Here is a 9,133-nt window from a genome sequence, read left to right on the forward strand (position 1 = left end):
GGGAAGGCTGGTTAGAAGGGCCCAGGCAAGTCCTCTGGGAAGGTGAAGGTTGACGGAATATGTGATGTGTCTGAATATCCTGAGAGAAGATTTAAACAACTGTCAGAGGGTTCAGATTAAATTAACCATAGAGTCGTAAAAAACTAAACAATTGTGATAGACAATTGTGAAAAACAACTTTTTAAAAATGTTATCTTGTAACTGACAAATAATAATTGTGTATATTTATGAGATACAATGTGATGTTTTAGTACATGTATAAACTGTGGAATGATAAAATCAAGCTAATTAGCATATCCATCACCTGAAATATTTTTCATTTCTTTGTGGCATGAACATTCAGAATTCTCTCTTCTAGCTAATTTTGAAATACCGTCTTGTGTTACTTAACTACAAGGATACATTCTGAGAAATGCATCTTTAGGTAACTGCGCTGTTGTGCAAACATCATAGAGTGACTTACACAAATTTAGAAGGTATAGCCTACCACATACCTGGGCTATTGGGATAGCCTATTGCTCCTAGGCTACAAACTTGTGCAGCATGTTGCTGTACTGAATACTGTAGGCAATTGTAGCAAGATGGTAAGTGTTTGTGTCTCTAAACATATCTAAACATAGACAAGATACAGTGAAAATATGGTATTATAATCTTAAGGGACCATGGTGGTACATGTAGTCTATCATTGACCAAAACATCATTATGCAACACGTGACTGTATACAATATATTATACGTTATTGTTAACTTGTCATCATGCTGTGCAATAGGACACCAGAATTTATTTCTCTTTTCTTTTTTTTTTTTTTTTTTTTTTTTTTTGAGGCGGAGTCTCGCTCTGTCGCCCGGACTGGAGTGCAGTGGCCAGATCTCAGCTCACTGCAAGCTCCGCCTCCTGGGTTTCCGCCATTCTCCTGCCTCAGCCTCCCAAGTAGCTGGGACTACAGGCGCCCGCCACCTCGCCCGGCTAGTTTTTGTATTTTTAGTAGAGACGGGGTTTCACCGTATTAGCCAGGATGGTCTCGATCTCCTGACCTCGTGATCCGCCCGTCTCGGCCTCCCAAAGTGCTGGGATTACAGGCTTGAGCCACCGCGCCCGGCCTATTTCTCTTTTCTAACTGAAACTTTGTACCTGTTGATGGGTTTGAGCCATAATCCTGAAAAACACAATCCTAAATGCTGTCATCCCAGATGTTGAAGTCCCAAAAGATCAAAATCCCTGAAGCCTAAAATCCCAAAAATACAATTCTGGAAAAAATAATTTAAAAAATTTAAAGACATGTGTTCACATTTCTAAAGGGGAATTTATTTGAAAAACATATAAAAACACAACAGAACACTTCATAGGCCATTGTATACAACAAAATAGGCATCAATAACATACATAGATTTGCAAACATGAGCACTCAGGTATACTAACAACAGTTGCAAGAGTATAACAATTATAAGCAGACAAACCATACTCATAAAGAAGTATGTCAAAGAGCAAAATGTATAAACATACATCACTATGGTTGGCAATTGTGTGCACCCAGCTTTTTAACATCTGAAATTCTGTCATCTGAAATGCCATTACAGACAAGTTAAGTCTTTTGACAAGATTGATCAAAAACCATAATAGGTCACCACTACATATACAGTCCCCCAAATAGCCAAGATCTTAAGAAATTTTATATTTTATAAATGCAGATGTATAAAAAGGACATCTCTTCATTTATCTCTTCATTTTTATGTGCACACACAATGATTACACACAGTCGATGATGCACTTTCATGGAATCAAATTTGCAAAAAAATGCATAAAATGAATTAGAACTCTAAAAGTCTTTATACAATTTACACATCCAGTATTGAAAATGATGCAAAGATGAAATACATAGCATAGCAAATTGGCGCTGTGAAGAGGCAGAAGTCATACATAGTTGAATAATTTGGCAGGGGAGATTTCTTGCATTTTTTGCCTGTATTGTCACTTGTGTGATCTTCAAATCAGTTTCTGCATTTGTATTTGGAGAGTGGTTGTGGTCTTCAAATTTTGTAAGCATATGCTGTAAATGTAAAGAAGTCTCGTTATTGCTTGCCTGTTGCAATTAAGTGATTTTCCACTTTTGAAGCACCAATAATAATTAGCTTTTAAACTTTCATCTTTCACCATTAAGTAGCCTTGTGTATTTAATTTATCACAGCCTTTTGGCAAGGGAATAATGTTACAGATTTCTTTCATGTGTTATAAGGAATACAGTAAGAAGAAATAATACTTTGCTTCCTCAATACCAAATCTGTATTAGTCAGAGTTCTCCAGAGAGACGTAACCAATAGGATATGTGTATAAATATAGTAGAGGAGGTTTATTAGAGGAATTGGCTCACGCAATTACGGTGACTGAGAAGTCCCTTGACAGACTGTCTGCATGCTGGAGACCCACGGATGTTGATAGAATAGCTTAGTTCAAGTCCAAAGGTCTTAAAACCAGAAAAGTCAATGCTATAACTCAGTTTGAGGCCAAAAACGTCAGGCCCCAGAGGGTCACTAGTGTAAATCCTGGAGTCTTAAGGGTGCCAAGCCTGGAGTTCTGATGTCCAAGGCAGCAGAAGAGAAGTTTGCGCCGGCTTTCAGAGAGAGACCAATTTGCCTTCTGTATTTGTTCTCTCTGGGCCCCAGTCAATGGGATGGTGCCCATCAACACTGGGAGCAGACCTTCCCCACCTGGTCTACTCACACTCACATACTCATCTCCACTGAAAACATCCTCATAGCCACACCCCAAATCATGCTTTACCAGGTTTCTGAGTATTCCTCAATCCAGTCAAGTTGACACCTACATTTAAGTCCAGAAGACCACCCCTTTTAACCTTAGCATCCATATGCATTTTATTAAATCATACTTAATTCCAAATAAAGACAATGACAAGCTAATAGTTCCCCCAACATGATACAACTAACATGATGCAACTATCCCACATACAACTGAAAATACACTAACCCTTTCCCTAGAATTTGGATTTTAGTATTTCAATATTCAGTATTGTGATTTTGGAGATTTTAGACATTAGAGGTTTTAGAGTTTGAGGATTTTAGACTTTAGGAATTTTGATCATTCAGGACTTTATCATTGGGATTACAGTGTGCAGAACTGTGTCTTCTTAGGTTAATTATTGGCACCACTCATTGACCAACATCTCCCCTTTTCCCATTCACCTCTGCCCCCAGCTTCTGGTAACCACTATTCAACTATCTACTTCTATGAGTTTAACTTGATTAGATTCTACATACAAGTGAGATTAGATGGTATTTGTCTCTCTGTGCCTGGCTTATTTCACTTAATGTGCTCTAGGTTCATCCATGTTGTCTCAAATAACAGAATTTGAGGGCCTTTAAAAAAAAAAGGTGGAATAGTATTCTATTGTGTATATATACCGCATTTAAGAAATTTATTTATCCATTGATGCATGATGGACACTTAGATTGTTTCCATATCTTGGCTATTGTGAATAATGCTGCAATGAAAATAAGACTGCAGATATCTCTTTGACATATTAATTTTTATTTCTTTGGGCATATGCCCAGTAGTAGGATTGATGAATTATGTGGTAATTCTATTTTTAGTTTTTTGAGGAACCTCCATACTGTTTTCCAAGATGGCTGCACTAATTTACAATACACCAACAGTGTAGGATTCCCTTTTCTCTACGTTGTCACCAGCCCTTGTTTTCTTTCATCTTTTTTATAATAGCCAAGCTAAGAGTTGTGAGGTGATATGTCATTGTGGTTTTAATTTGCATTTTTCTTGTGATTAAAAATTTTAAGCACTTTTCCGTATTTTTTTTTTTTTTTGGTCATTGTATGTCTTCTTTTGAGAAATGTCTATTTAAGTCCTTTGCCCATTTAAAAAATGGGTTATTTATTTTCTTGTTATTGAGTAGTTTGAGTTCCTTGTGTATTTTGGATGTTAGCCCCTTGTCCAATGTATGATTTGCAAATCTTTTCTCCAAATCTGTGGGTTGCATCTTTAGTCTCTTGTTTCCTTCACTGTGCAGAGCTTTTTAGTTTGATGGAATCCCACTTGTCTATTTTTGTTTTAGTTGCCTGTGCTTGTGGGACCATATTCAAGACATCACTTCCCAGAGCAACATCATGGAACTTGAGAAAAATAATCATTAATTCCATGGAAAATAAAAACTACTATAGGAAAGGAAACGTATTCTTAGTACACTACATGGCCCAGCAATCAAAGATGCTTACATAATCACAAATGACCTAATCAAATTAGGATATAATCAAATTAGGATGGAGTATGAGGGAGGATGAACGGCTGTGATAGGCCATGAGAATGAAAAAGAAAATCTCTTGCTTTCATAGTGGAATAGCAGCATGATGTCAACCACTAAAACAAACTATAAACAGACAAGAAACAATACAAATATGTTATTTAGAGACATAGCAATAAATCCCAAATAGTCAGCTAAAAAGAGCTGAAAGTTACTTCTGTGGGTAAGGGAACAAAGGATTGTCTTCTAGGACTATTTGTCTCTTCTAATGATGAACATATATAACTATAAAATATCAAATATAAAACATATATAACTAAAAAATATAAAAATAAAAGTGACTGACTAGTAATAACAAAAAGCAACTAGAAAGCCTGTAAAAAGCCATTGGAGTGAAAAGCTCAAGAGATGGATTAAAATAAGAATAGACATAAGTCCCTATGGAGTTTTTGGTTCAATAAGTAAAGTAGGGAAAATTAGAAGGAGATCATGTGGAGCAAGGATCTTGACCAGGAAACCGAGGCCTGATGTGCAGAGTAGGGAAATTTCGAAACCAGTTACCACTGCCCAGCCCCCTTCTACAGTCTGGCTAAACTAGCAAGAGGGAGAGAGGAAGAGAGGAACCGAGGGCAGCCAGTAGTGCCACCTTCTCTCCACCTTTGGAGAGGGACTTGATTTCCAGCACCACCTCCCTGCCCTGCCCACACCAACAAAACCATTAATGTTCCAAGCATTTTACATGTATCAATGTAGTAGCATTTCATCCTCACAATCACAGTATAAGGTAAGTATTATTACTCTCATAATTAAAACTAAGGTCCACAGAATTAAGAAATTTGGGTTAGTTCTCTTTCCCATCTTGCAAGATGGTGGGTGAAAAAGTTGAGAAGCCAGATACTAAAGAGAAGAAACCCGAAGCCAAGAAGGCTGATGCTGATGGCAAGGTGAAAAAAGGTAACCTCAAGGCTAAGAAGCCCAAGAAGGGGAAGCCCCATTGCAGCCGCAACCCTGTCCTTGTCAGAGGAATTGGCAGGTATTCTCGATCTGCCATGTATTCCAGAAAGGCCATGTACAAGAGGAAGTACTCAGCCGCTAAATCCAAGGTTGAAAAGAAAAAGAAGGAGAAGGTTCTTGCAACTCTTACAAAACCAGTTGGTGGTGACAAGAACAGCAGTACCCGTGTGGTTAAACTTTGCAAAATGCCTAGATATTATCCTACTGAAGATGTGCCTTGAAAGCTGTTGAGCCACGGCAAAAAACCCTTCAGTCAGCACGTGAGAAAACTGCCAGCGAGCATTACCCCCGGGACCATTCTGATCATCCTCACTGGACACCACAGGGGCAAGAGGGTGGTTTTCCTGAAGCAGCTGGCTAGTGGCTTGTTACTTGTGACTGGACCTCTGGTCCTCAATCAAGTTCCTCTACGAAGAACACACCAGAAATTTGTCATTGCCACCTCAACCAAAATCGGTATCAGCAATGTCAAAATCCCACAACATCTTGCTGATGCTTACTTCAAGAAGAAGCTGCAGAAGCCCAGACACCAGAAAGGTGAGATCTTCGACACAGAAAAAGAGAAATACGAGATTACAGAGCAGCGCAAGATTGATCAGAAAGCTGTGGACTCACAAATTTTACCAAAAATCAAAGCTGTTCCTCAGCTCCAGGGCTACCTGTGATCTGTGTTTGCCCTGATGAATGGAATTTATCCTCACACATTGGTGTTCTAAATGTCTTAAGAACCTCATTAAATAGCTAACTACAAAAAAAAAAAAAAAAAAAGAAAGAAAGAAAAGAAAGAAATTTGGTTAAGGGCACCATGCTGGGAAGTGGAAGTTTTGGGATTTGAACCCAGGCGGTCTGTCTTTGGAGTTCACATTCTCAACTATTATGCTACAAGGCATCTTGCTACACACACACACACACACACACACACACACACACCTGAAGTCTTTGGTAAAATAGCAAGGAATTTATCTTTGAAAACAAGAATTCCTTCCATATCACAAATGAGAGTAAGCTGAAAGCAGAAGGAACTGAGGAATGCATAATTATCCATTCATTTCATTTATTCCCTACCTCATTTTCAAAAAAGGTATGAATCAGCTTCCAAAAATATCATATATAGTAAGTGAAAAAAAAGAGGAAAAAAATTTAAAATAGACGCAAAGAAAGTGGATAAATAAATGTGCCAACTGAAAAATTCAAGAAGGTTGCTGTATCTGAAAATAAAACCTGTATATGAGCTTCCTGGCAGCCAAGATAAAGAAAGAAATGTAAGTAATTGCACAACTCTCATTATAAAATAGGAGATAGTTGTTGAACATTTATGTGATGTGCAAGTTAAGTACATGATAGAGGAGGAATAGCAGGCAGAATATCATGTAATTAGTTATATACTGAGTTGCTGTGATTTTGGAGAAAGTTACCACTTGTCTTTCAATAATTAGGAAAATAAATTTGGAAAGTCCTCACATGACCCTTATGCTTGCCTTGAAGATACATGGACTGTTTTTAGGTTCACAACACTAAAATCACAACGCAGATTGCTGTCATGTCATTAGAGCCATCCTTACGATGGATCAAGCTAATGCCAGGTGAATAAGGAAACCAGCCAGCAGAGGTCTGGGGGGACATAAACCCAGACCTGGAAAAATGGAATGTAAATGTGTTTCCCATGCTCATGGGCTTGTTGGCCAACTCCACTTCCTCTGATGTGCAGAGGAATTGATCCTGCAGATTTTGTAAAGTGTGGTGTTCTTAAGTTGAACTGGGATGGAGGCCAGCAGTATACTGGCAGCCAAGCGTGCCAGACATCTGAGTTGAGAATAGAGTCCTTAAGGTGCTCATGGGTTCTTGGGTACTCTGGGAAGACAGCAACCACAGTCACAGTGATATTTAAGAGAATAGAAGATAGCCAAGCAATGAGCAGCTGAAGCATTAATATTTGTGTTTTTCCTCTGTCATTGACCTGATAGTCCAAGTCTCCCAGACCATCAAGAAGACTTGGATATTAACAGGAATTCAAATAATCATTTGATATTACCAAGATGGTACCTGATGGGGCTGAGCCACTTTTAGCACAAATCATCACATTCTCCCCAATGGCCCACCCTGTCTCTCTCTGCCTCAGCCAAACTTTGTGAAGGGGGTTGCTGACACTTAATGACTGTACTTCTTTATTTCTCATTTAATATTGCAGTGAAATTGCACTTGGCAGAGTAGTTAGTGACCTTCTTCTTCCCAAATGTGCACATCTCAGTTCTTGTCTTACTTGGTCTCTTTGCAGCAGAGGATTTACCTTTTCTTTGGAAACACTTGTTTCTCCTGGCTGCTACAACTCCAAAATTTCATCATTTTTCTTCTCAGGCTCTTTCCCTGTGGCCTTGGGTTTTCATTTCTCTCCTCCTGCATGGGAATCTGGTGCCTGTGAGCTCTCCAAGGGGAGTGCTGGTCTGTTTGCCCTCCAGAGTTTCTCCTAGTACCTAGCAAAATGCTGGACATGTAGGAGGTGATCAATAAACAATTTTGAAAGAGTGAACAAATGTGAGTTTTATTCATATTTACTTTGGATTTATTATGCATCCTGACAACTACAAAAAAACAGGATTGGAGGTGGTTTACAATGTTAGAATATATCTAAAACCATAACAAAAGCTTTTTTTTTTTTTTTTTTGAGACAGAGTCTTGCTCTGTCGCCAGGCTGGAGTGCAGTGGTGTGATCTCTGCTCAGTGCAAACTCCGACCTCCTGAGTTCAAGCAATTCTTCTGCCTCAGTCTCCTAAGTAGCTGGGATTACAGGTGTGCACCACCACACCCGGCAATTTTTTTTTTTTTTTTTTTTTTTTTGTATTTTAGTAGAGACGGAGTTTCACCATATTGGCCAGGCTGGTCTCCAACTCCTGATCTCATGACCCGCCCACCTCAGCCTCCCAAAGTGTTTGGATTACAGGCATGAGCCGCTGTACCCGGCCAACAAAAGCTTTTAAACAGAGAAAAATAACAGAAACTAAATAAAAGTGAAACGAGATAAACACACCAGATTGCTGGGATGAATTAGTTGCTGCAATTGAACACTAAATTTAGTGCTGAGCTTCCTGGTAGGAAAGCAAAATAAGAAATACATCAAGTTATATAGTTCTCACTGGCAAATAAAAGGAAGTATAAATGTTTGCTTATGGATAGAAATATTTTCTAGCACTAAACATCAGTAGTTGTTTTATCATATGTTTACATTTAACAGAAGGTAACTAATGATAGTCAAAGACACTGCTCAATATATTACTTTTTTTTTTTTTTTTGGAGACAGAGTCTCATTCTGTCACCCAGGCTAGAGTGCAGTGGCATGATCTTGGCTCACTGCAACCTCCACCTCCTGGGTTCAAACAATTCTCCTGCGTCAGCCTCCTGAGTAGCTGGGACTACAGGCACATGCCACCACACCCGGCTAATCTTTTTGTATTTTAGTAGAGACAGCATTTCACTGTGTTGCCCAGGCTGGTCTTGAACTCCTGAGCTCAGAAATCCATCCACCTCGGTCTCCCAAAGCGCTGGGATTACAGGTGTGAGCCACCCCGCCTGGCCTCTTTATATTACCTTATATATAATAAGTAGTATATTACAGGTATTATATACAAGGTAATATACTGGGCAGTATCTTAGACTATCATTTTCCAAAATATATGAATGCTTCTTCAAACCGTTCCTTTAGACCCCTGGATGATACTAACAGAAGGGGTAAGTATTCCAAGACACATCATAGCTGTGTCATTAGGGAAACAGATTGGGATTGGGTGAAATAAACTTCTGGGTACCAAGCACCTAGAAGATACATTCATAAAACGATCCCAAACATCATGGCTCTCT

At 38.8% G+C, this 9,133-nt stretch overlaps 1 pseudogene; it reads left to right on the forward strand.

Annotated features, from left to right (window-relative positions):
* The first annotated feature begins 4,007 nt into the window (after positions 1 to 4,007).
* Positions 4,008 to 6,012, forward strand: LOC117099732 (annotated as a pseudogene).
* Positions 6,013 to 9,133: the final 3,121 nt, after the last annotated feature.

The sequence above is a fragment of the Trachypithecus francoisi genome, unplaced genomic scaffold, assembly GCF_009764315.1.
Source record: "Trachypithecus francoisi isolate TF-2019V2 unplaced genomic scaffold, Tfra_2.0 Lachesis_group17, whole genome shotgun sequence".
Taxonomy (NCBI): Eukaryota; Metazoa; Chordata; class Mammalia; order Primates; family Cercopithecidae; genus Trachypithecus; species Trachypithecus francoisi.